This window comes from Emydura macquarii, unplaced genomic scaffold (assembly GCF_026122565.2).
Source record: "Emydura macquarii macquarii isolate MOO-44397 ecotype Brisbane River unplaced genomic scaffold, CSIRO-AGI_Emac_v2 contig_480, whole genome shotgun sequence".
In the NCBI taxonomy this organism is placed as follows: domain Eukaryota; kingdom Metazoa; phylum Chordata; order Testudines; family Chelidae; genus Emydura; species Emydura macquarii.
Genome location: NW_027130617.1, coordinates 1,567,428 through 1,594,532, shown reverse-complemented (window position 1 = coordinate 1,594,532; position 27,105 = coordinate 1,567,428).

The following is a 27,105-nucleotide window of genomic DNA, read 5'->3' as shown; positions in this document are numbered from 1 at the left end:
ATAGGACAGATCACTTCATATTGCCATAGACTTAAATAGATTGAAAAGCTATAAATCAGAGCAATGAGATTCACAAACCCTTTAATATTAATGGGCAAACCTTTTGGGAAGCACAGTGTAAAAATCAAAGAAAAAATGAACCCAAGATGTAAGTGATGGCATTAGTTAAATGAATAAAAAATTGGATATTTTGTTGCTATGCCTTCTCAGGTCGGCGTGAACCATTACATTCCTTTTGAAATAGTGCTTAAGTCTTTAAAGCTATCAAAGCAACCAGAAGACAAATATTAGGAAAAACTAGTCATATTCATTTCTGAAATCCTCCTAGTAAACTTCATTGGAACTATTTGTTTTTTGCATCAGGGAATCAGGAAAGCACCATGCAGCCTTTCTTTTAAAAAATTCTCTCTAAAATTAATAAACTAATTCTATACTGAATTTCAAGATAATAAAATTTTATTAGCAAGAAGAATATGTATAGTCTTGTTCCTTTATTCACAGTGCTATGGTTAAGGGTCATTCAGAATTTCCATTATAAACCTCTGTAATTTTACAGGGGACTCTGATACACTCTCAAAAATGCACTCTAGGCTGAAATTTAACAGAAAGAGTTCTTGGACTATTCTTTCTCTCCTCATCCCAGTTCTCAACATTAAATCTGTTTGGACATTTTACAACTTTAAAAGAAAATAGCCGTATATATATGTGTGTGTGTATACATACACTTATTTTTCCATTTACTGGCTATACACTATCCTTGCTTTAAGTGGGCCCTTCAAATGAGAGATCTTCAGGAGTCTGTCATTATATTCTGCAGAAACACCATGAAATGGGTGCAGAAGACTTTGATAAATTGGCCTATGGCAGCAAAAAGATCATGTAGGAATGGTCTCACTGTGGTGAGGAAACAGGGATGTTTGATCTCTATTATGATGCTGCCTTTTAGCAGATACATTTTTTTTTTTAAATACAAGCCTTATGTTAGCATGGCTGATGGAATAGCGGAAACATGGGTTATCTTGTTCACATGCGCTTAGTAGAAGCCTCAGAGCTATTGGTCAGAAAACTGGTTTTTCGTTTGATGAACTTATTTCAGTCTTGCTAACATTATATATTAGTCATTACAACTGATATGGAATCAGAAGTAAAAGGAACTGGCCTATCAAAACACACAGCTTTACATTTTGTGCTTAAAAACCCAAGTTCTGCAGTGGGCTTACTGCTGGTTCTGACAACCAGTAGCCATATTCCAGGAAAAACTTAGGGCCTGATCCAGCTTTCATTGAAGTCAATGGAAAGGCCCAGCAGGAGGTGTTGGATCAGACTCTTTGTAAGTTCACCAGCTGGTGGCTGGTTTTGGTTGTTGTGTTCCCTATACTTTACCACAGCTGAGACTCAGACCAGGCTCCTAACGGTCTATAGGCAGCAACTCTAGCAAGGGAATCCAAGGACTCTTCTGCTGCTTGAGTTAATGAGGGCTGTGTTAAGAATCTGGGTCTGGATTCAGCAAAGCACTTTAGCATGTATTTCTCTTTACTTTTACGTGGGACTTCCCATGTGCCTAAAATGGATAAAAACATAAAATATACAATGTAGAAAGCAAGCCAAGACCACTAGTGCCATTAACAAATCAGCTTTCTACATATTGGCTGACAGGAACCAACCCAAGATGCCATAAAGGCTAGAAAAACTGAGGCTACTGATCACCGCACCAGATCAGACCCTTATGTAACAATATATTACATTTCTATTTAGGGATAAATCCTGCTCTTGGATAAACACAGACAACTCCTAGAGTAAAATTTACCATAGATGACTGGAGTTTTTTAAGGCTAGAAGGGACCATTGGAACATCATCACAACACATATGCATTCAAGGTAGGATATGGCCCAGAGTGCTCGAGAGAGATTTTATAGCGAAGGAGGTGCTTGGCTGTTGGCACTGACATTTAAATATGCTTTTATCACAGTCATTCAGTGTAAGAACATCATATCTCTAGTGTATCAGATAAAACAAATGTCCATGCTGACAACTCCTAAAATAGATACTCTGTGAGAAATCACCATCCAGAAGCTTGTTATGTTATAGAATCTGACTAGTAAATGCAAGGATTAGTTTCCAGTAAAAGGCTCAATCCAGTTTCCATGACTTATGTGGTACATGCAGAAGATACTGTTATTTTCATGACAATCATAACATTCAAAGTGTTTTAAAGTATTTGCACTGAGAATCTCTACATTTCTTAGTAGAACTGTCTAGTTACATAACAAGTCAGAAAAATGTAAATTTTTCCCTTTCTTATTTAAAATTCCCATAAAAGATAAGTCCCATTCATGTGGAACTGACTACTGTACATCAATAGGGTTTTCAAATCTCAGATCAATCATTTAGATGTTGTCAGAGAAAACTAATTAGTCTCACTGAGGAGTTACCTTGCTAGATTGGAAAAAAAAAGAAATCCTCTGCTACAGTTGATATGAGCTGTAGAGTCACTGGATAGAAGCAATTTTTTTTTACCCTCCTCGGAGGTCAGTTTAAGTGCTCTGCGATGGAAAGATACCCTCATCTGCTGTTTCATTTGCAGAACTTGTTATTAAACACTTTGGTTTAATTGAGGGAAATGCATATTTCACTGTGAATGCTGCAAAATAATTATTAATGGTTTGAAGATATTACTAGATCACATTTACTCACAGTGAAACCTGCCTACAACATGTTTTTCAGAGCCAGTAATTTTACATTTTGGGCCTGAACCTTCTCCTACTGTCATCAGTGACAAAACTTCTCTTGGCTTCACTGAAAGCACAGATGGGGCTTCCTTCTACCCAGCATAAAAAACAAAAGGGAGTTGTAGGTTTAAGGAAAAGGATAGAAAAGTGCAGATTCTGTTCTTTCCACAAGAAATGTACTCACCATTGGAATATTTAAGGTTAGGATTCTAAAGAATTCAGCACTTTCTACCATAGATAGAACTAGAAAGGGATGGGCACAATATCCACTAGCCTCATCACCAGAATCCAGCCCAGACAGCTGGGCTTTGAGCTCTCTGCAGAGAAGAAAGAAAGGATAAGCCCTGACCCAAGGTCTAAAGCTCTCTTGAATAAACTCAGCTAAATGAGACAGTGTTGAGCCAGATATTCTTGCGTTCTAATTCTGTTTCTAATACAGATTCACTGGGGGCCACATCCTTGGTCTTCCCAGAGGTCCCCTTTTTGTTGCTGGAGAGGCATAGGTACCCAAGAGAAGCAACTGAAGATTCCCTATGCAACCATCTTTAGGGTGAAACCTGGCAACTGCTTAACTGTGCATAGCTGTGCTGTATGGTAGCTTAGGACAGGAGTTAAAGGAGCAGGTCAAGTCCACTGAAACTATTGGGGAACTTTAAGTTGGCTGAAAGTAACCAACCACACTGGTATTTGGCCAAGGTGCAAAAGTAACCTTGGATCTAAAATGACCAAAAATGATCAGGACATTGCTTTTATGTGTCATAAGAAAAGTGGTACATCTAGTAGTACAGAGCTGCCTAGCAATGTACTGAACTAATTCATCAGTAATAAAGGGAAGAATGCCACTGATCAAATCACTTTTTGCAACACCCAAAAGTGTTTGTAAAACACTTTTTGTTTTACTTGGAGATTTCCCATCCAAGTGGTGATCTATTACATACTTTATGAGATACATTAGGGCCATAGTGGTACGATAGTACGAATGCCCTTACAATGTAAAATACATTTTCTTTAGAATTTCCGAGTACATCACTTTGTGAACAGGAACATTTGGAAAACAAGAGCCAAGAAAACTTTCTGTCATCAGCCTTCTATCTGTCAATTAAAAATGGGAAGTCCCAATGGGTTTTCGTTCCTGTGAGTTTGCCCTTAATTTTTCAGTCAGTGTTCTATAGCTGGAGAATCTTGTTAGTTTTGTCTATCTTCATGAACTACAGGTCTGAATTCTCCTCTGGTTTCACCACAGTGAAGCATGGCTTGTAAACATTCCATTGATATTGATGTTATAACTGGTACTTAATAAGACTTTGATCTTTTTTCAGCAACTCACATGTATTTTAATGCTATATTGGTAGACTCTAGACATTTGTAAACTGAAAGTTAGCGTGTTTCAGAAAAAGATTTCAATTTCTCTTCTTGGGATGTACATTAAAATGTTAGCTCTTTTGCAGTGTAGATCAAACATACTTTTATTAGTGCATAAAAAGAGCTAATAAAAACCAACAATAAGGATATTTTCAGGTTTCATGATAAAAAATTCTAAAGAAATTAGACAAGTGTCTGACATTTCACACCAAGGGAACAGCACAGATGAGTTCGAGCATTAGTCTGATTTTACATTAATAGGATATTTCTTTTTAATGATGCGAAGGAAGCGGTGGGAGACTCTGAAATCAGTGGGGGTTTCCTTATCTATCTTTTTCATTCCTAAACATAGTTTATTTAGAGATCTGAACTGACTTCAGTTACAGACAGGATTATACAGAGAGTTATCACATGGTAAAATTCCATTTGTTTTTTTGCGCTTGGGACAAGCAAACATCATTTCATATATAAATACCCTTTTTAAGATGGCATATTGCTCCATACAAGTACTTTGAAAATAGCAAGTTAATAAAACACTCAACAGCTATTGATCAATTTTTCAAATCAACTTATTTACAAAAGCCAATCACTGTAAGTCAAATGCTGCTTTAAATGCGACTTTTTGGAGTACAATAGAGGGTGGCAAACATTGATAGAAAAGTTTCAGATCACTTCTGAATCACATCTAAAACTTCATGGTGGCCTCTTTGATGTGACCCCAAGGGGACTGACCACCTGTGTTGCTCTAAGCAGTGATGATTTGTTAATCAGGAAAACAAGTAATCCAATATGGGGCCTCAAGTAAACCTTTGAGTAATCTTAGCTGCAACCGAGTTTGTTCTGATCTTCGTATTATTGTCATCAACTTGATAAGGAAGTTATTTCATTAACATTATTAACTGCTTGCCTCTATTTGTTACACCCACTGTTCCATAAAGAACATGTTAATATATATTTTGCTACTGCCTAAAATAAACTGCTGTTGACAGGCAAGATTTTTAGAAGGGCTACGCAACTCCTGTTAGTCAGTTCCTGCACACTGGTTTACAAATGTTGAGTTTACTGGAGTTTTCTTCACCTCTCAGTTCATTATGTATTATTAGACATATTGCTAAAGTGCCATTTACTATAGCATCTGGAGCACTGTCCATATTGCAACCAGTCTCTATTCGGCCTTTTTTTCCTAGGATAAGTGAATAAATCAGTTGTGATTGAGAAAGTAAAGTAAACTTTGTTTGTTAGAGATTATAAAAAGGAGTTGAACTTCAGGCTCTTTCTCAGCTTTCTCTCTCCACAGCTTCACCTCCCTGAACCTGAATACTGATCAATGGCATAATGATAGATATTTTTCCACTGTTATAATGTCTGTAAATCAAATGTTTTATCAGTAGCAAATAAAACTGTGTGTCAGCATCAGCCTTTACAATTCCTCTAACATTAAAGAAAAATAAACATTTCCTTAACTAGGAAAACATGTGAACGTAGTTCCAAGGAGATTACTCTCAAGACTGAATTTCAGTCATTTAAATATGCATTTGTAAGTCTCAAACTGTTCTATTAGATAATACAATTTGTCTACTTTTCTTTGTGACCACAGAAGAAATAAAGAAAGAGAATTCAAGGTGAGCCTGCAAGACTATGCTAACAATATTTGCTGGTGGAGTTAGCTAAGGTCCTCCTAAATGGGCAGCTACAAACATAGCAGCTGTTTTCTATTGTGAAATTCTACCTAAATTCTTATGTTTTTCCTGAGCAAAATCTCTGAGGGAAAAATATAAGAATTTAGATAACATTTTATTGGAGAAAAATACTGTGATCGGAATATTAGAACAATGGCATTCTTAGAGGATGAGCTGAGAGCATTGGGAGTTAAGGGTAAGGGATCTCGGAGCTCTATACTCTTGGGTTTTTACATACTCATTCAAAGGTAATCAGCTAGTAAGTGTGAAAGATCGGGATGAGGATGGGTTATAGGCACCTATATAAGAAAAAGCCCTGAATATCAGGCCTGTCCCTATAAAATTGGCACATCTGGTCACCCTAACTCATTCATTGTTTACTGTTACAGTGAAGTCATTGGGTGTTCTTTTTGAGTAATAACATGGAGCCTGACTGAGATATCACTTACATAGGTGTAAATTAGGAGTCATGCTGTTTTGTAACTCCACTTATTTACTAGTATAAGATGGCATCAGATTATCATAAGGTTCACCTTAGGGGTTGCTAAGCAACTGCAATGCCCCTTGACTTCATTGGGAGTTGCAGGTGCTCATCTTTCAGAATCAGTCCAGGAGTAATGACTTGAGAATTGGGTCAATTACATGTGCAGTACCAAGGACTCAATTCTATAAAGTGCTGAGCATCTCCTGAAAGATAAGTGTCTTCAGTTCTCATTAACTTCAAGTAAGTATTGGTGGAGCTGGTAGCAATGCCTATAGTTAAAGTTGCCTGATGTTTTACGTTATAATACCCTGTTTCCGGTAACTTAATTCTCTACCAAACTTTAACTGTTTGGGCTAAAATTTTCTAGGTGTCCAGGAAATTTTCAGGGAAAACAAAACAACAACAGCCTTCTCCAAGAAGGAGATCAAGGAAAAATACATTGTTTTTGCTCACGTAAAAAAAATTCTTACAATTGTTTCATCAAAGCTGTAGCACCTAAGACATGACATACATCTTACATTAAGGCTGCAGTGTTAAGCACTCTCAGAAGTTAGGAAATAGCAGAATTAAAGTTGCCTGTGCAACTTTAATTTGGCCCCGTGATGTGTATGCATTATTATACATCTTTAATTACCTGATCACATACTTCTTCCTCAGGACCCATTCCCCTAAGTCAATATTTTGTTTCAACCTCAATGTTCAATATGTGGCTCCAGACCTTATTTACAGCACATTATTCAGACCCGGCCCCAATGACAGAATTATTAATCCCTCCTGGGCTTCTTTGTCGTGCTCATCACTGTAGTGTCTGAGTGCTTCACAAACATTAATGAGGTTATTTTCACAACACCCCTGAGGGATGAGATGGTATTATTAGTCCCATTTTATCGATGGGGAATTGATGCAAAGAGATTCAAATTTGTCCATCAATTTGGGTGCCCAATTTGAGACACCTACGACCTGATTTTTTTCAGAGTACTTAGCATTATATAGCACTTTATATGTTCAAAGCACAGCTCCCCACTGACTTCAGTTGCAGCTATTAGTGCTGAGCACTTCTACAAAATCAGACCCCTAAGGTCTCAAGTTGGAAACCCAAAAAGTGAGGCACACCCATTTAGAGACCACCTGTGAAATATCTGGTTTGTGTGACTTGCCCAGCACTACGTAGGAATCATGTGGTAGAGGCAGAGAGAGAAACCAGTTCTCCAGGCCAGCATTAAACTGTTACAGACATGTCTCATGAGACCATCTTTTCACTTCCTGCTGTTCCCTGCCTCATTCACTACACACCTTCCAGCTTCGGCAACAAACATCTACGGACAACAGACACCTTTACACATCCCTGATTCCTCCCCAGAGCTATGTCCATCCTCTGCACTGAATGAGGCAGGAGTCCTGTGGGAAAAGGAATATGTGATCATATAATTAGAGACTGTGTCCTAGTGCACACACACAAGGAAGCTGAATTATGATTGCACTGGCAACCTTACTTCTGTCATTTCCTAACTTTTCGCATGTTTGCCTTTGAAACCTTAACGTTCTTTTAACATAGTTTTTTGTGTCTAACTATATTAAAGGCCACCATGCCTGAGTGCTGTCTCCCACTCACATAGATACAGTTCAGTGTTTAAGGATCTTCCTACATCTTGCCCGATAGATACGTTTGTACATAAATATTAGAGCAAATTCAAAGAAGCCTGTGATCAGTTAGGTTAACATCTATTGAGCATTTCAGATGTCCTACTGCATCCCAGTGAAATGTTGCCTTTCTGTCTTGCTTACTTTAAATCCACCATTGGGATTAATTTGGGTATTAAGTCTTAATAATGTAAATGTGTCAAAAGGGGAAATGTTTTTTACACTGACCTGGCATCATGTTTTGCTAGTGTGACCATTCTTTTCCTTTGTTTTAAAAAAAAATCTTTTGCTTTCTTATGCTTTCTTTTCATGTCCTTTAAGAGAAAAGGAAACTGTTGTTGAATAGTGGGATGCATGGAACCTCTGCTTTTCTTTATACTCTTATATTTGAACTTTGCTTCAGGAAAGAAAAACAGCTTGCAACAAAGACTGCAAGGTAGGTAAGTAGTTTAATGGTTTCTTTATTTCATTTTCAGAGGGCTGTATTCTCCCTGCTCCATGTCATATTGAGCTCCCTTTCCACACACTTTGAGCTCTCTGTTTATGTGCACCTGCTTCCTGATTAATCTATTCCCTTGCACTTCAGCCATTAAGTGTCTCCATTACACACCAACTTTCAAAACCCGGGATCCATTTATTGTGTAGCTTTGACTGAGATGTCATCAGTCTCTACATGGATTAAAAAAACAGCTTCCTTTTGCACCAATTCACTCTTGTGCACTGATGTTGTACATCTGTGAGTATAATTTTTCTATCATAACTGCAGCTTAAAACACTATTTAAACTCTTTTAATAAATAAGCGGTGCTGTGAATGATGGCTAATTCCACATGTAGCCTCTCTGCTATTACCACCAACAAACATGCTGTTATTTTGGAAGCTTCTGAGATGCACTCACCTGTCCAGTAGGAACTTGACTGAGAACATCAAACTCGCTTCACAATAACTTTTATCCGTCAGGGCACTTTGGAATCATTACATAAAGCCAGATATGAAACAAAAGATAATTAAACAACCCCCCTGAAATTATTCCAATAAAATACAAAACCTACCCTGTGCAGTGCACCAAACAACCTCTCAGATGGCAGTGAATTTTTATCACTACTTTCCTGAGCCACATTCGGACCAGTGACCTAGAGGTCAAAGACAGAGCCCATCACACATTCCAGGAGCCATCCAATCTCCTACTCCACATTTCTATGTTGCTTCAAACAATTGTTTGGCCGCTGTGGGGAGCATGCCAAAATCCTGCAATGCTCACCGTGGTGGCCAAGCAACTGTTCAAAGCTACTAACATAGCTTTGAGCACCATGGAAAGAAGTTCTGACTCTAAACTTCCACATGAAAGTGGTAATGAACTACACTTTTGTACATAGCTTTGAAAATCCCCACTGTGGAATCATGAAGTATCAAGTGTCATTTTAATCACATTGATTGTTTAAAGGCACAGCTCCTGATGTAAAAACAGAACTCATTAGAATTCAAGATAAAGATAATTACGGAGGAATGCATGAAACTGAATATGAAGAAGAACTCAGCACCAGTGCTATATTCCAGTGGGAAATCTCCAGTGTGCTCACTGTCCCAATCAGTAGTACCCAAAGGCAATCTGTAGCTCTGTGTGCCTACCCTACTGGAGAGGGAACTCAGAGTTTGGCCAAGGGTAACAATAAATATTAAAACATTTATTATCAATGTTTGATAGAAACATGAAAAATTTATAGTTGTGTACAAATTATTTCATAGTGAAGACACATGAGATTTTATGATGTTAATATTAAGTCACTTTTGGGTTGTTTTTTTTCCATTTTCAGACAAAGACTTATTATTTCACCCCAAAATTCCTTCTGTTGCTGCTACCTATACTAAATAAAGAGAGAACCAGAATGGAATGAATAGTTGGAACCCAGTTTACAGCTAAATAGTTAATTCTGTATCACGGTCACTAGAACAGGCTGTACATATTTTTTGTTTCATTTTTAATTTCCAGTCCTCCTAGCCCCGCTGCCTCCTTTTATTCTTCAGCAGGTATTTGTCACAGTCTCTCTCTTGTTTAGAAACAAATGTGTTCAGACATCTTTGGCACTTACAAAAGCCTAGTCTCAGATTACAGTGATCATTAACATAACAGTTTTATATATATATATATATATATGAGCTAATCTAGCATGAATAAAAATGCTGTGAAGCTTTCTAATTAGTATGAATCTTTGAGACAAAAATGTAAGGGGAACATCTATGGAAATGGGAATTTCCACCTTCCAAATGGAATTATTTTATATATCGTTAAGATGCATTTCTATTATATTTATAAGATAGAAAACCTGCCCATTTTTGTGATATGCGATGTGGCATAATTTCTAAATTTAAAATGTGTGTGTCATGACTAGATTGTAAAATTAACCAGTCCTGCAGTATTTATGATAACATATCAATAAATACAAGCGTCATGTAAAATGTATTGTGTCAAGTTTAACACATACGTGATTGCAGTAAATCATTATGAATTTCCTTTAGTTGTACCAGTAGGATTAGAGAGATTTATTCTACAAACTTTGCATACTTTATTTTAAAGTGTACATGAAATCAAATTGGAAATGGTAATAAAATTAAATTATTTTATATTTTTCACCTTCTGTCTTGGCAGGTGTTAAGTGATGAGTGAAGTTATCTGACAGAAACCTCATCCCTTTAGCATCTGGCACGACGGGGCCCCAATCTTGGTTGAAGTCTCTCGGTGATACTGTAATACAAATAATTAATAATAATCTCTTCAATCTTTCTTTGCCCTTATACAATGTATTAACTTTATTATTACAGTAACGCTTAAAGAACCTAACTAAGATTGGGGCTCCACTGTGCTAGATGTCATATGCACATATAGGTTCTAAGTGTCCCCCTGACTTGAAGAGCTGATAGTCTAAGGAGTCAAGAGAGACTAAGGATGGGAGAAAGAAAGTATTATTCCCATTTTATAGATGGGAAACTGAGGCACAGAGATTGTAAGTGAATTGCCCAAGGTCTCACAGCAAATCTTTGGCAGAGCCAGAAACAATTCCCAGATCTTGGGAGTCCCAGTCCAGAGTCTTAACCTCAAGACCACCCTTCCTCAAATTCTTTCCTTCTGTCCCTCCTTCACACAAATTTCCTCAAGTCAGTTTCTTCCCATTCCTCAGTTAGTCAGGAAGAAGCAGCTAGGATGACCAGATAGCAAGTGTGAAAAATCGGGACAGAAGGGCCTAATTAAGACAAAGCCCTGAATATTGGGACTGTCCCTATAAAAATGGGGACATCTGGTCACCCTAGAAGCATCCTCTCATGGCCCCATGCTGAATTTGGGGCTACATGCAGATTATCTTCCCCAAACTGGCTCTGCTGTCTGCTGATACTTTAGTAACAAGTAGGAAACAATTTATTTGGAACATACGAAGATCAAGGCAGAGGATTCTGATGTGTTTATTGCTCTAAATGCCTGTATCTGGAAATATGCAGGACCTGATATAAGGGTACAGATTCCACTTGGCCCATAGATATATGTGTTATGCAGCATTGTTTCCATGTACAGTGGTTACCACCAGAAACTCAATGTTTGCTAACAAGTACCATTCAGTTACCATAGTGATTTCTTATTCTAAATACAGTGAAGTACTGCAATTAAGGTGCAGTGGCACAGGAGCCAGCAAAGAGATCTGAAAATAGGGGAGTTTGAGTGGGAGTTTGGGGAGGGAGTGTGTGGTGTTCTGGTATTGTTGGGGGGTTGTTTTGGTGGGTGTTTTTTGTTTTTGTGTCTCTCACTGACAGGAACCGGGGGGGAAAGCTAAGACAGATACAGAGGCGGTAGTGGTAGTCACTGAAGCAGCGGAAGAGAGTGTAGATGACTGGATGTGGAAGCTGCGGGATGCACATGATCTTGGAGGGGTACCTCAAAAGAGCTTCGTTTGTATGAAGTGCCGCCTCGTACAGCTGATGGAAGAGAAGATTCAAGGGTTGGAGATGCAGGTGGAAACTCAGGTTGAGTTTAGAAGGGGATTCGAGCAGATGACAGAGCAAAGGAATGAGGAGGCTGAAGGGAAAACCCCAGACCTGCAGATGGAAGCAGGACCAACGAACTCTGAGGGGAGAATGCTGGGTGAGGAAAGTGGCCAGTGGAAGCATGTGACTATGAGAACCCGGCAGGGGAAATGATGGGCTAGTGAAGGATAAATAGAGCTCAGAAACAGATTTGTGGAGTTGGAAAATGAAGAAGGGGCACAGCAGGTGGTTGCTGAAGGGGGAGGACGAGGAAGAAGAGAAGAGCAGCTAGTCCTATACAAAGAGTGGATGAGCCAATGAAGATACCACCAAATAAGAGCCCAAGGAGGATACAGGAACGGTTGCAGAGGATTGCAAAGAAGAATAGTAGAGGAGATGACTTGCAGCCAGAAAGAACAGGGGATAGGCCGGAGAATTGCACTGTTCCCAGGAAAAGGCAGGTCTATGTGACTGGGGACTCCCTGCTGAGAAGAACAGACAGGCCTGTAACCAGAGCTGATCCAGAGAACAGAAGGGTGTGCTGTCTGCCTGGTGCTAAGATACGGGTTGTGGACTTGAGGTTTAAGAGGATCCTAATGAGAACGGGAAAGAATCCACAGATTGTCCTTCATGTGGGTACAAATGATATAGCTAGATTCTCGCTGGAATGTATCAAAGGAGACTGTGCCAGGCTGGGGAAGACTCTTAAGAAAACTGAGGCTCAGGAGATCTTCAGTGAGATTCTGCTTGTCCATAGAGGAGAACAACAAAGGCATGACAAGATTCTGATGATCAACAGATGGCTCAGGCAGTGGTGCTATAAGGAAGACTTTGGGATGTATGGTCACTGCAAGGCATTCATGGACAGAGGACTGTTCTCTTGGGATGGACTTCACCTGAGTAAGGAGGGAAATGCACTTCTAGGATGGAGGTTGGCACAAATGATTTAAGGGAGCTTTAAATTAGGGAGTTGGGGGAGATGGTTGGGAGATGCCCAGGTAATCTCCAGGCCTGATTTTAGCATTGAGAGGGAGGAAAATGAAGTAAGAAAGGACACAGCAGTGGGGAGCAGAATGAACATTAAGAGGAAGATATCAGTCTAATAGGCAATATTGGCAGTAGAATGACTGTGCCAAGTCAGATAAGGAACATGCGCGAAGCCAAACAATAAAAATTGAGATGTTTGTATACCAATGCGAGGGGTCTGGGTAACAAAATGGAGGAACTAGAGCTACTGGTAGAGAAGTGAAACGAGATATTATAGGGATAACAGAAACATGGTGGAATAGTAGTCACGACTGGTGCACAAATATTGAAGGGTATGTGCTGTTTAGGAAAGACAGATATAAAGGTAAAGGTGGTGGAGCAGTATTGCATATCAATGATAAGGTAGACTGTAAAGAAATTAGAAGTGATGGAATTGAGAAGACAGATTCTGTCTGGGTAAAAATCATATTGGGGAAGAAAACTACTAGAGTTTCCCCTGGGATAGTGCTTGGGGTGTGCTACAGACCACCAGGATCTGATTTGGACATGGATAGAGACCTCTTTAAGGCTTTTAATTAAATAAATACTACTGGGAACTGTGTGATTATGAGAGACTTTAACTTCCCAGATATAGACTGGAGGACAAGTGCTAGTAGTAATAATAGTGTCCAGATTTTCCTGGATGTGATAGCTGACAGATTCCTTCACCAAATAGTTACTGAACCAGGAAGAGGGGATGCCATTTTAGATTTGGTATTGGTGGGTAGTGAGGACCTCATAGAAGAACTGGTTGTAAGGGACAACCTTGGTTCAAGTGACCATGAGTTAATTCAGTTCAAACTAAATGGAAGGATAAACAAAAATAAATCTGTGACGAGGGTCTTTGACTTCAAAAGGGCTAACTTTAAAAAATTAAGGGAATTAGTTGGGAAAGTGGACTGGACTGAAGAACTCATGAATCTAAAGGTGGAGGAGGCTTGGAATTACTTCATCAAAGTTGCAGGAACTATCAGAAGCCTGCATCCCAAGGAAGGAGAAAAAATTCATAGGCAAGAGTTGTAGGCCAAGCTGGATGAGTAAGCATCTCAGACAGGTGATTAAGAGAAAGCAGAAAGCCTACAAGGAGTGGAAGATGGGAGGGATCAGCAAGGAAAGGTCAGACCATGTAGAGATAAAGGCCAAAAGTCAAGTGGAAGTTGGACCTTGCAAAAGGAGTTAAAACCAATAGTAAAAGCTTCTATAGCCATATAAATAGGAAGAAAACAACGAATGAAGAAGTTGGACACTAAGCACTGAAGAGCGGGTGGGGGGGTTAAGGATAATCTAGGCATGGCCCAATATCTAAACAAATATTTTGCCTCCATTTTTAATGAGGCTAAAGATGAGCTTGGCGATAGTGGTAGGGTGGCTAGTGGGAATGAGGATATGGAGGTATAAATTACCACATCTGAGGTAGAAACCAAACTTGAACATCTTAATGGGACTATATCGGGAGGTGGGGGCTGGATAATCTCCATCCAAGAATATTAAAGGACCTAGCACATGAAATTGCAAGCCCATTAGTATGGATTTTTAATGAATCTGCACAGTCAGGGTCTATACTGTATTACTGGAGAATTGCTAACAGAGTTCCTATTTTTAAGAAAGGGAAAAAAAAGTGATCTGGGTAACTACAGGCCTGGTAATTTGACCTCAGTAGTATGCAAGATCTTGGAAAAAAATTTGAAAGAGAAAGTAGTTAAGGACATCAAGGTTAACGGTAATTGGGATAAAATACAATATGATTTTACAAAAGGTAGATCATGCCAAATCAAACTGATATCCTTTTTTGAGAAGATAACAGATTTTTTAGACAAAGTGAATGCAGTGGATCTAATTTACCTAGATTTCAGTGAGGCATTTGATATGGTTCCACGTGGGGAATTATTAGTTAAATTGAAAAAGATGGGGATTAATATGAAAATTGAAAGGTAGATAAGGAACTGGTTAAAGGGGACACTACAGCAGGTCATACTGAAAGGTGAACTGTCAGGCTGGAGAGAGGTTACTAGTGGAATTTAACCTTTTTATTACTGACCTTGGCACAAAAAGTGGGAATGTGGTAATAAAGTTTGCAGATGACACAAAGTTGGGAGGTATTGTCAATACAGAACAGAATCAGGATATCATACAGGAAGATCGAGATGACCTTGTAAACTAACAGAAATAGGATGAAATTTAATAGTGGAAAATGCAAGGTCATGCATTTAGGGACTAATAACAAGAATTTCTGTTATAACCTGGGAACGCATCAGTTGGACTGACAGAGGAAGAGAAGGACCTGGGCATATTGATTGATCACAGGATGACTAGGAGCCGCCAATGTGATGTGGCCATGAAAAAAAGCTAATGTGATCCTTGGATGCATCAGATGAGGTATTTCCAGTAGAGATAGGGAGGTATTAGTATTATAATACTAGAGATAGGGAGGTATTATACAAGGCGCTGGTGAGACCTCATCTGGAATACTGTGTGCAGTTCTGGTCCCCCATGTTTAGGAAAGATGAATTCAATCTGGAACAGGTGCAGAGAAGGGCTACTAGGATGATTTGCAGAATGGAAAACCTGACTTATGAGAGAATATTCCAAGAGCTTGGCTTGTTTAGCCTAACCAAAAGAAGGCTGAGGGGAGATATGATTGCTCTCTATAAATACATCAGAGGGATAAATACCATGGAGGGAGAGAAATTATTTAAATTCAGTGCCAATGTGGAAACAAGAACCAATGGATATAAACTGGCCCTCAGGAAGTTTAGACTTGAAATTAGACACGGGTTTCTAACCATTAGAGGAGTAAAGTTTATAGCCTTTCAAGGGGAGCAGTGAGGGTCAAAAAAACCTAGCTGGCTTCAGAACTGAGCTTGATAAATTTATGGAGGGGATGGTATGATGGGACAGCCTAGTTTGGCAATTGATTGATCTTTGACTACTGGTGGTAGATATGCCAATAGCCTGTGAAGGGATGTTAGATGGGGTGGGTTCTGAGTTGTTACAGAGAATTCTTTCTTGGGTGTCTGGCTGGTGAGTCTTGCCCACATGCTCAGGGTTTAACTGATCACCATATTTGGGGTCAGGAAGGAATTTTCCCCTGGGACAGATTGGCAAAGGCTCTGAGGGTTTTTCACCTTCCTCTGTAGCATAAGGCACGACTCACTTGCTGGTGGATGCTTTGTACCTTAAAGTCTTTAAACCATTATTTGAGGACTTTAATAACTCAGTCATAGGTCAGGGAGTCTATTACAGGAATGGATGGGTGAGGTTCTGCGGCCTGTGCTGTGCAGGAGGTCAGACTAGATGTTCATATTGGTCCCTTCTGACCTTAGAGTCCATTAGTCTATGACATTTTAATATAGGACTGCTGTGAATCTGCGTCACAGTCTCACAATTAGCTCTTATCCACACCTAGCAGTGAGAGGCCACTAAAGGAAAGGCTGCTATATGACCAGCAAGGCATCACCAGCAAGTTCGCCTTGGACATCTCCATTCTCAATATGTTTTGTCACCACCACAGCTGTCTCCCACCATCTCCGCCAGCATGCTTGGGGACTTAATCCAGCTCTGCTGAAACCAGGTCTAGACGAAACAATGGTCAAAATTCTGATGATCACGAAGATCTCATCTGCAAGTGTATTTCCAGTTTTGGCACCACTGGTGGAGATGTAGTGATGTTGGGGAATTTTGGAAAATAGGTCTTGTCTTTCTGGATTGAGAGTTGAGGCTTCAGACACTGAGAAATCTTTCCAGTGGTTCTTTGGGTGGAATAAACCTACTATCTTCCTGCCATGCTCCCTTATTTCCTGTGCGTCCAAACCTATGGAAGCCATAAGGAGCTGGTGTCCAAGGACACTTCCTATTTCTATGTTTCAGCTGATAGTACTTGTGGAGGGGGATAGCTAATACCTGCTATATTTTAAGGTACGCCTGTGCTATTTGGTACTTTGCAGAATGGTCTAAGCCATTTTAGAATTTAGCCTCAAATGTAAGAGCCAACCCAGGGATTGGTTTGAAGAAACACACTGTATTTAGCCATGGAAATATGATCTAGGTAACTAGATCCAGTTGGAAAAATTAAATAATTTAATATTTTCTATTAAAAATTGAAAAAAAATTGACATTTTAAACAAAACACCCTCTACCCCATCATGATTTGACCAGATCTTTAGCTGGTTGGAAAAAAATCAACGAAATCTGGATTTTTTTTTTTTTTTTTAAGTTTTTGTCAACTAAGTATATATATAAAACCTTATACTTACACAATGTACCATATAGTCAGAACTATTAAGATGATAGGCAAAGTATCATCTGCTTTCCCCATTATAATAATATATAGAATTTTTCATCTACAGCCCCCACAGCAATTTACAAACATCAAAAAGCATCCTCTCCATTGTTGCAGAAGGGGATAAAATGAGGCACAAAGATTTTTTAAGTGATTTACCCAGCATAACACAGCAAATCCACAGCACTTAGGGAAAGCACTGTTGTGAATTTTTAAAATCACCCAAATGACTTAGGATCATTAGTCTCATTGACTTTCTCAAATCACTGAGGCACCGTTGAAAATCTTTGATTCCCAGTCCACTACCCACTACCATGCTACCTTCTTGAAACTATTACAACTGTATGCAAAGATTAGAGAGAGAATGTTAGAGTTATCTTTTGGCTATCAAAATGCAAACAAAATATACTGTACAGCTGCTATATAAAAACATGTAGATTTATATATAATTTTGACGGAACTATACTTTACTAAAGCCATACTAGCCTTTCAATAGAGTAACACATAACAATGCATTTATGATGACATTACAGCTGCTTCACTAAGGCACTCAGATACAATGGTTTCAGTTTTTCATTTAAAATAGCAAGAGCCATAAAGATATTAAAATAGAAACTATATTAATATCTGAAATGCTGTTGCTATCTCTCTCTCCTGTTTTGAATCCCATAAACAGTAGAATCAATTATAATGCAGTCTAGTACAAAGTACAATATATTGTAAAGACTTTCTGTAAATGTCCAGTCCCTTTTAGCTATAAATTAATTATTTGAATACCAACAGTAATCTGAAGGTAATTAAAGTAGTTTATCCAAGGTGCAATAAACAGCTATTGTTGTGTCTACAGAACATTAGTTTATGTGATTGGGTGAATGATGTCTTTTTAACCTCCTAGCTGTTTTGAAGAAAATTCAGAGGCTGCTAGTCTGAAAGAAACAAGGACAAGATAAAAACTGGAGACACAATTAATTCCTGTGCTTCTGAATAGTACAAACTGTTACAACAATCACAGAAAAAGCTGCACAGAGGTTATAGAAAGAGGATTTAATGCATAACTTAAAAAAAACTTAAACCAAAGAATGTCAGATCTAAATTATAATAGCAAGGAAATGAAAAATATGACAAGAAAAAAATGCAGTTCACTGTACACTAAATGTGGAGTGTTTGCACAAAATAGGAATTAAATCTTTGTTTGCTTGACTCTGACTCATAGATAAAGGTTTATATAAATTGTTCTTCTTTAAAAATCATGAGTATGTGGCGAAGCTCAACAGGACTTGAAGTCAATGGGACTACTCACATGCTTAAAGTTAGGCATAGGCTTAAATACCTCACTGAATCGGGGCCATAGTCAGGACTGAAATCCTGGCCCCTTTGAAGTCAATGGCAAAACTCCCATTGATTTCACTGGGGCCAGAATTTTACCCAAAGATCTAAGTGAAATATTTGGGGCCCCATTCTGTCCTCTGATAGGCACAAGCAGCTGATTGGCTTCATTGGGAATTGCACAGGTGTATCTCAAGTCAAGATCGAGACCTTGGAGCTAGCTCCTGTCCTTGAATATGCAGGCACGCATCATTATGTATCATACAAAACCATCTTTGTGCTTGTTTCCTCTGAATGGAAGGACTGAGCTTTTGTTCTGTGTCTGAAAGAGGAAATCAAGAAGGAATACAAATTCTTGTTTGTGAATGCACAGGGCCAGATCCTGCTTTCAGTTATGCTCTTTCAATCCCACTGAAGTCAATGTCATCTAGCCATAAGGCCTATCCCACTATCTATCACTTCTAGAAACCAATGGAGCCCCTTCTGTGAAAAGTGCCCAGGGAAGAGTAATTGCATGTGTGACCAAGAGGGAATGTTCTGTGACACTTTGATGAGTAATAGGCATGGCAGTCACTTACTTGATGAGGGATTGCTTCTAAGTGGGTGCAAAAAGGTTAAAAAGCTGTTCTTGGGGCAGAGCAGGAGACATGAGTGGGGGTGTGTGCATGTCACATAACTGTGCCTCTGGGGTGCTATGAATGGGTCGTTAAAAGACTGGCTGAAACTGACCCATGAACGAAGGATCTGGAAAGGCAGCGGGAACGCCCGTGGCTGGGACATTCACACTTAGGAAACCAATAGCAAGGAGATTCCCCCCCCACCTCTGGGCAGAGAAGCAGAGCAAAGGGCCTGACTTGGAGAACGGGAAAAGGTATCAGATGACGGTGTCAAATGCAGGGAGACAACCGGCTCTCACCTTGATTGGCAGGCAAAGGGACAGAGAGAGAGGAGATGAAAATGGATTCTATAGCAGCTTGGCTAGATAGAGTCCTGACGTTGGCCTAGCTGAACTCTGTCGTAATCTTTGCTTCTCTGCGCTGACCTAAGAACTTCCCGACGCAGAATTCCACTTGACTAACACATTCTATTCTATTTTGAAAAGGCTGCTGGTATCCCTGCAAATACTTGTTGAAGTGCATTGACCCCCCAAGAGGGCAAAACGTAGCTGAACAGGAATCTGTCTCAGTTGGACTCTCTGGGCAAAGCTGATGGTGTGAAACAGGACTGCTGGAGCCCAGAGGCATTAAAGCCTCATGGCCTATCCTTAAGGAAGAGTGGGAACCCTTGGGGTGTGTGTCACAGTGAAGGGCCTGTTTAAAAGCTGTGATGTAACACAGATCCTGTGGATCCATGACAACATGGCAAGTGGGAGGGCCAAGTGTAGAGACATCAGAATGGGAAGGGAAAGGTATCTGTGAAGGGCCACTTCCACACTTGGATTGCCAGGCGATGATCCAAACCCTACCTGCAATTTCTCTACTAGCAGTAGGGTAAGAGGGGTAATTAATGAGTTAGGGTAAATCAGAAATCTGGGGATAAAAAAAAAGTTCAGCATCTAAATCAGAACCAAGCTGCAGCTGACCAGGTAAGCCAGAATCTGAACTGGAACTTGATTGATGCAGCCACTTTATTAAGTTAACCTGTCAGCAAAGTGAAGATTTATACCAGGTTTTTTAAAAAAATTTTTTAATTGATTCTTAATCATTCAAAGAAATGTCTAATGATAAATGTGCATCGTGAGGGTTTGACGGACTCGATTCATGCCTCTCTTTGGGTGCCGATATCCTGCTCAGTACATATGGATATTGTACAAATGTACAGAACTGTTGCACAGGATGGGATGTTTCTTTATGGCATTTCCTTGTGCTTTAAATCTCAGACCAGTTTTCTGTGTGTGTGTTTTATAGTGCGGCATTAAGTATAAAAACAAACGTATTCACAAACCAGCTTTGATCTAAGTTTCCTGTGATTTATCTCTGGTGTCTATAGCATGAACTGAATTCCTACCTGATTGTTATTTAGCTCTCCAAATATTTATATCGTTCCAGATAATCAATGCTTATCACAGTCAATACAGATGTTACAAGTTCCTCAAAGAAAGACACTGTCAGCATAATAACATTTTAATTATTGCAGCATGTGTTTTCAAATGGATCTTTTGTTTACAGTATCAATTAAATAGAACTGATATATATGTCTAATTAATAGAGGGTGTTAAAATATTGTACACGTAAATTATAGCTTTTCCCACCAAAGAGCTGAAGCAATAATGCAATGTCTTGGAGGTATTAATGTTCACTTAATTAATTTAAATCATGTTGCTAGTGCTGTGTTTTCTCTTTTCATTCCCTCGCGTTTGCATTCTCTGCAGGATGTTTTTCATTCAGCTGCTATATAAAACAAATTTGCTTTTGGGGGTTGATGATATAAAATATCTGACTGGCACCAGTACATTAGTTATTTCACATGTAACCAAAAACATAAAAAGCAATATGTGGTGAAAAAGTAAAGATGGGAGCATCTACTGGTTAGTGGGTTACAGAAGACAGGCACTGTTCTCAAACATACCTTTAACTCACTGTGTGACTTAACTCCTCTGGGTCTCAATTACCCATCCATAAAGTGGGAATAATCCCACCTTTCAGACTTTCAAGCACTTGAATGCAAAGAGCAAGCACATTTTAAAAAGAAATTGTAAAGTGAACTGCTGCCTTACAGGAGTTAGTCTAGGAACTTGTCAGGAATATTTCTGTTTTCACATCTTAAATTAAAACAAAAGGACTCTGATAGAAATCATTTTTTCTTAGACTTAATATTTTTAAAATTAATTTACTGATGCCATAATAAAAACCCTGCAGACTGAAAATCTGCATTTATCCACTGAATTCATGCAGCAGTAGCAGAGAAAGCTTCCCTGCACCAACCTGACCAGAAATGAACACTTTTAATCTTGAGAAGATAAATCCATCTCCATGACCCAATCATTCCTTAGTGTCGCTAAACCTCCAGTCAGAGCTCATGTGACTGTAATTCTTGCATGGAAAAGGTATTGTTTGTTGTAGAAAAGTGTTTAGTTCTTTAAAAAATAGAAGAATCTTTCCCCCCATGTGTGCATATGATTCAGAAACCATCTCTAAATATAAAAGGTGTTTGGGGAAATTAAAAAATTTTTTTTTTTAAATTTACCAATCGCATTGTGCTTATCCATTCACGATAGGGTATGTCTACCCTGGAGCTGGGGGGTGTAATTTCCAGCTTGAGAAAACATACCTGGGCTAGCTCTGATCAAGCTAGCATGCTCAAACTAGAGTGAAGGTGCAGCAATGCATCTAGTGGGCAGGACTAGCTGCCCAGAGTAAGTGCCTAGTGTCTCAGATGGGTAGGTATGTGAGAAGGTCAGATCTACTCACAGCCCTGCACTACGCTTTATTTTTAGTGGGCTCCCTTGATTAGAGCTAGTGCAGGTATGTCTTTGTAATCTGGGAATTACACATGTGGCTCAAAGTTCTCATAACTGGCTCATAACTTCTTCCACAGCCTCTGTGGCTAGAGTAAAGGGATCCTAAAGTCTCAAAACACAAAAGTGTAGGCAAGTCAAACATCAGAAAATCATTACTCATGCAGTTACAAAGAGTAATGACCATAAATATGACAAAGAAATTACAGTGCATCTGATCCAAAGCCTATTGAAGTTAGTGAAAAGACTCCTACTGACATCAAAAGACTTTGGATCAGGCCCTTCATGTGCAATTTTTTCTTTATATAGGAATATAAGAATTGCCATATTTTATCAGGCCAGTGGACCATCTAATCCTGTCTTCAACAGTGGCCAGTGCCCCCTGCTTCTGAGGAAGATGGTGGAGTCCCATCATGGACAACTATGCAATAACAACATGTTATTGGGAAAAATTGCTTCCTGACTCAAGATAGTTAGCATTTGGCTTATATCCTGAAGCATGAGGTTGTTATCACATACATTTTTAATTTAAAATAATATAATAATACTTATTTTTAAAGACTGTTAAAATTTACATTTTATGTTAAACAAATATTTTTCTCTTTGGTGTCACTTATGCTTCACTAAGTTTGTAATTACAATTCCTTACAAGTCTCTCATCTCCTAGATCTAAAGGGCCCTGAGTGTCATTCCTCATACCTTTATTGATGGTTACTATCGCTGAATAAATGATTTGAACTCACTTTACACATTTTTTCAAAAGATTTTGTTTTGGTCTATGAATTTATCATGAACAGTTTTCTGCTTGTAGCTGATATTTTAGCATTCCAAATTCATACTGCACTGGTGATATGAGATCAGTCATGTAGTGTCATGTTGTTGTTTGTTTGATGAGAATAACTCTTAATCAGGAAGATAGTCAGAAGAAATCATTGGGTTCTGAATCTCGCAAGGAAAGGGAGCAGTTTTGGAAGTGATAAACAGGATTAGGGAACAGCACCGCATTCTAAAACTTTCCCTTTCTGAGAAACATGGTCTTTGCCGGAGGCCTTGGTCCTGGAAAACCGGGGCTAATAAGAATTTCTTGGCTCAGCTCAGTTTACATTTATTCTCTCATGATATTCACACAGAACAATTGCACAGGTGTGAGTGCAGTCCTAGTTGTGATTAGTGTAGTTGGATCCCTTCTCTGATTCATTTAATTATTTCTGCACAACAGCAGTGCTCAAGGTTTCTGCAAATCCTATCCCCTGCTGTGTGAATGCATGTCCAATTCCAGACTACAACATGGGTTGAAAGACCCTACTCAAAGAATAGTTATCAATGGTTCGCTGTCAAACTGGGAGGGTGCATCTAGTGTGGTCCCTAGGATTCAGCCCTGGGTCCGGTACTATTCAATATTTTCATTATTGACTTGGGGTGGAGTGAATGCTTATCAAATGTGCTGATGACACCACACTGGTTGCAGGCACTATGGCGGATAGGATTAGAATTCAAAATTCAGATCCTGACAAGTTGGAGAATTGGTCTGAAATCAACAAGATGAAATTTCACTAAAGACAAGTGCAAAGTATTTCACTTTGGAAGGAAAAAGCAAATATGCAACTACAAAATGGGGAATCGCTAGCTAGGTGGCTGTACTGCTGAAAATGATGTACAGGGTATCGTGGATCAGAAATCAAATATGAGTCAATAATGTGATGTAGTGCAAAAAGGTTAATATAGTTCTCGCATGTATTAACAGGAGTGTTGTATGTAAGACATGGGAGGTAATTGTCACACTATACTCTAAACTAGTGGGGCCTCAGCTGGAATACTTTAGAAAAAGTGTGGACAAATTGGAGAAAATCCACAGGAGCAGAACAAAAAATATGATAAATTTAGAAAGCCTGACCTATGAGGAAAGAATAAAAAAATCTGGGTATGTTTAATCTTGAGAAAAAAAGACAGGAGAGTGGGGAGGGCTGATAATACTCTTCAAATGTGTTAAGGGCTGTTATAAAGAGGACAGTGCTTAAGTGTTCTCCATGTCCACTGAAAGTAGGACAAGTAGTAATGGACTTATTCTACAGCAAGGGAGATTTAGATTAGATATTAGGAAAAACTTTCTAATTAAAAGAGTAGTTAAACTCTGAAACAGGCTTCCAAGGGAGGGTGTTGAATCTCTGTCACCGGTGGTTTTTGAGAAATAGGTTCGTGAAACACCTGTCAGTGACAGTCTAGATTTACCAGGTTCTACCTCAGTGCAGGGGGCTGGACTTGATGACCTCTCAAAGTCCCTTGCAGTGTTATATTTCTATGATGCTATGCCACGTCTGGTGAGAACATGCAGGCTTAAAATTAGCTTTCCAGAAGCATCTGTAAATAAAAAAAGAATTCATGACTGCAAAAAGTAAACACACAAGGGGCATCAGAATGGTTGAAGCTAATTAAATTGAATTAAATAGAAGCATTACTGTAAGGAAATATTTTTGGTAGGATTTGCCCTATTCTACTGGTTACCAGTGGCTGGGCCCTTCCACTACTTCATCTGCGATGTAAGATTACACCTTTATGTTATTATAAACATAACATGAGGAGTTCAGCTTTGGTGCACCAATATTACATAAAGGCCCTGAACCTGCAAAGACTTAGTCCTATACTTAAATTCACAGTGAGCCATCCCATTGAACTTGATCTCAGTGAAAGCATCACCAAAACTTGTGTTTGGGTCAACTAACTTTTATGGAAAAATTATTTGTGGAGAGTAACATAAGGACAATCAGGAAAGAGGTAGAATGGTGTAAGATGAAATACTGAAACATTGGTTTCTTCCTTGTGCAACTTGGTTCACTTTAAGCCAGGATTCAGGTCATTTGTGGGGCATCCTGGAGGGTAAATGAGCACCTGATTTTATTAGCCCTTATGTAGATAAGGAAGTTTCAGTTTTAATGGATGCAAAATCAAATATTTGATAAAAAGTGAAAAGTAAAGAGAACAAAGCTCTGTGTGCTAAAGTGCAGGAGGAGAAGGAGAAGAAAGTTTGGAAGGAATAAAATACAGGTTGCTTAGTGGAAATGAATGCTGCAAAGTTCTCGATGTGAAATTTCAGTTCCAGGAATTTCTGCCTAGTCCTTTTATTACTATTTCAAGTAACTAAGTACACATGGCATGTTTGCAAGTAAAGCAGTCGATGAAGTTAGTTACACCTCTGCATTTATTACCTTACCCCTGCGTATTATTAACTTTTACATTCCCCATAAAATATAATTTATCACTTAAATAATTTGCTTTGTGTCTGGGTTCAGTGTGCTCCAGTGCTTTCCTGCTCATTAAATGAAATATTTTTACTTAATGAGCCAAGGAAGTCCTTTGCATTTAACATTAGAATTGATTTCAAACACTCCATTTTTCCTAACATTTTTGTGTGTAATTTCAGAATGTGGGCTTCATCTCACAATTTTACACTGAAGAGAAAATATGCTATAACACATAATGAGCTGTGAATTCTATACACTGTCCTGTGTATGGGGGAGAGTAAGGAGGGGTGAAGAGTTTTAAAAAAAACCTTGAACTTGGAGTTCTCTGATCTAATTTGAAAGTTTGGCTGATTCTTTGGTCTGATCCTAAAGTCATTATATAGGTAAGCCTGACTGAAATTTTTCTTTTGAAAGGACTGCGGGAATCAATTGGAAATTGTGAAACAAAGGCCTAGTGTACACTAGAAAATTAAGTCGCCTGAACTACATCACTCAGAGGTGTGAAAAATCCATACTGCTGAGGGGGTGTGGTTAAACCAATCTAACCCCTGTTGTAGAATGCTAGGTTGATGGAAGAATTCTTCTGTGGATGTAGCTATTGTCTGTTGGATTAGCTATGCCGATGGAAGAACCTCTCTCTTGTTGAGGTAAGACAATGGAACTATTCCATTTTTCACCTGTTGAGAATCTGACCTAATGTCTTTCAGGAGCTAATTCATAAGGTGTGATTAGATAAATTCTCTGATGTGAAGTGGCACATGAATTACTGGACTAAAAAAATGAATGAAAAACTGAAAACGCAAAGCAATCCCAGAGCAAATGATGTATAATTATAACTAAATGGAATAATCTCAACAAGACAAATCAGCCCTCCTTTTAGCCTCCCCTAATCCCCCCAACAAACATAAGTCGATATATATGTGTGACTATTATAGGCAAGGCTGGTATTGGCACCTATTTTATTAAGTTTGCCCAGCCCTGTTTGCAGTTGTTTATAACCTTGCCACATTTAATTGTCTGGGCTAAAATTTTCCATGCTGAGTGACTGCTTCAGGTGGGATTTTTCTGGAAAATGTCAAACAAATATGTTCACTGTTTCTGAGAACAAGGCGAGGAAAAATATGCTTTCCCATGTTAAAAACATTCTGGCAACCATTACATTGAACAGCCATAGCATCCCATGCTTTGGAAGACAGTCTTGAAATTTGTCAAGGGAAGTGACCTTTGTGTCAGAGATGTGTTTTTTTACCATCCCTTGTGAAAATCTGCCCAAATCTGGGTAAATTATAAAACCTGGAAAAAAAAATAAAATCACAGTTTGCACATGCTCAGTAGAGACTAACAGTAAAAATTCTGCAAAGGCTCCTGTGGTAATATTTTTAGGATCCAAATGTGTGCCTCACTTTACTGTTCTCACTGTACTGCTACACACTAAGTGTAAGAGGGAACGAGGCATGGCCAAATACCACAGATGCTGTCTGCATTGAGACCAGATCATTTAATATGTACTTGCTGGAATCAAGACTTCTGAATGGCCAATCCAGATGATAAAATTGGCGCCCCAATGACTGAACAGTCAATACAAATGACCAGGAAGCCAAAAGAGGCTGAACACATGAACGTAGCATGGATGCAACAAAAGACAACATGCCAGGTGTGAACAAAGTCCTGGGAACATTAGAAGATCACAGAGAGACAGATGAAGAGCCAATAAGGATATCAGACGAGTGTGGCATCTTGGAGCAATTGCTTCTACCGATATGGAGTCTGACGGGAGCTTGGCTTTTCTATGCTAACCTAAGGAATTTCTTGTACTGTATTCCAGTTGAATAATAAATGCTACCTTATTTTGAAAAGGCTGCTCTGCATCAC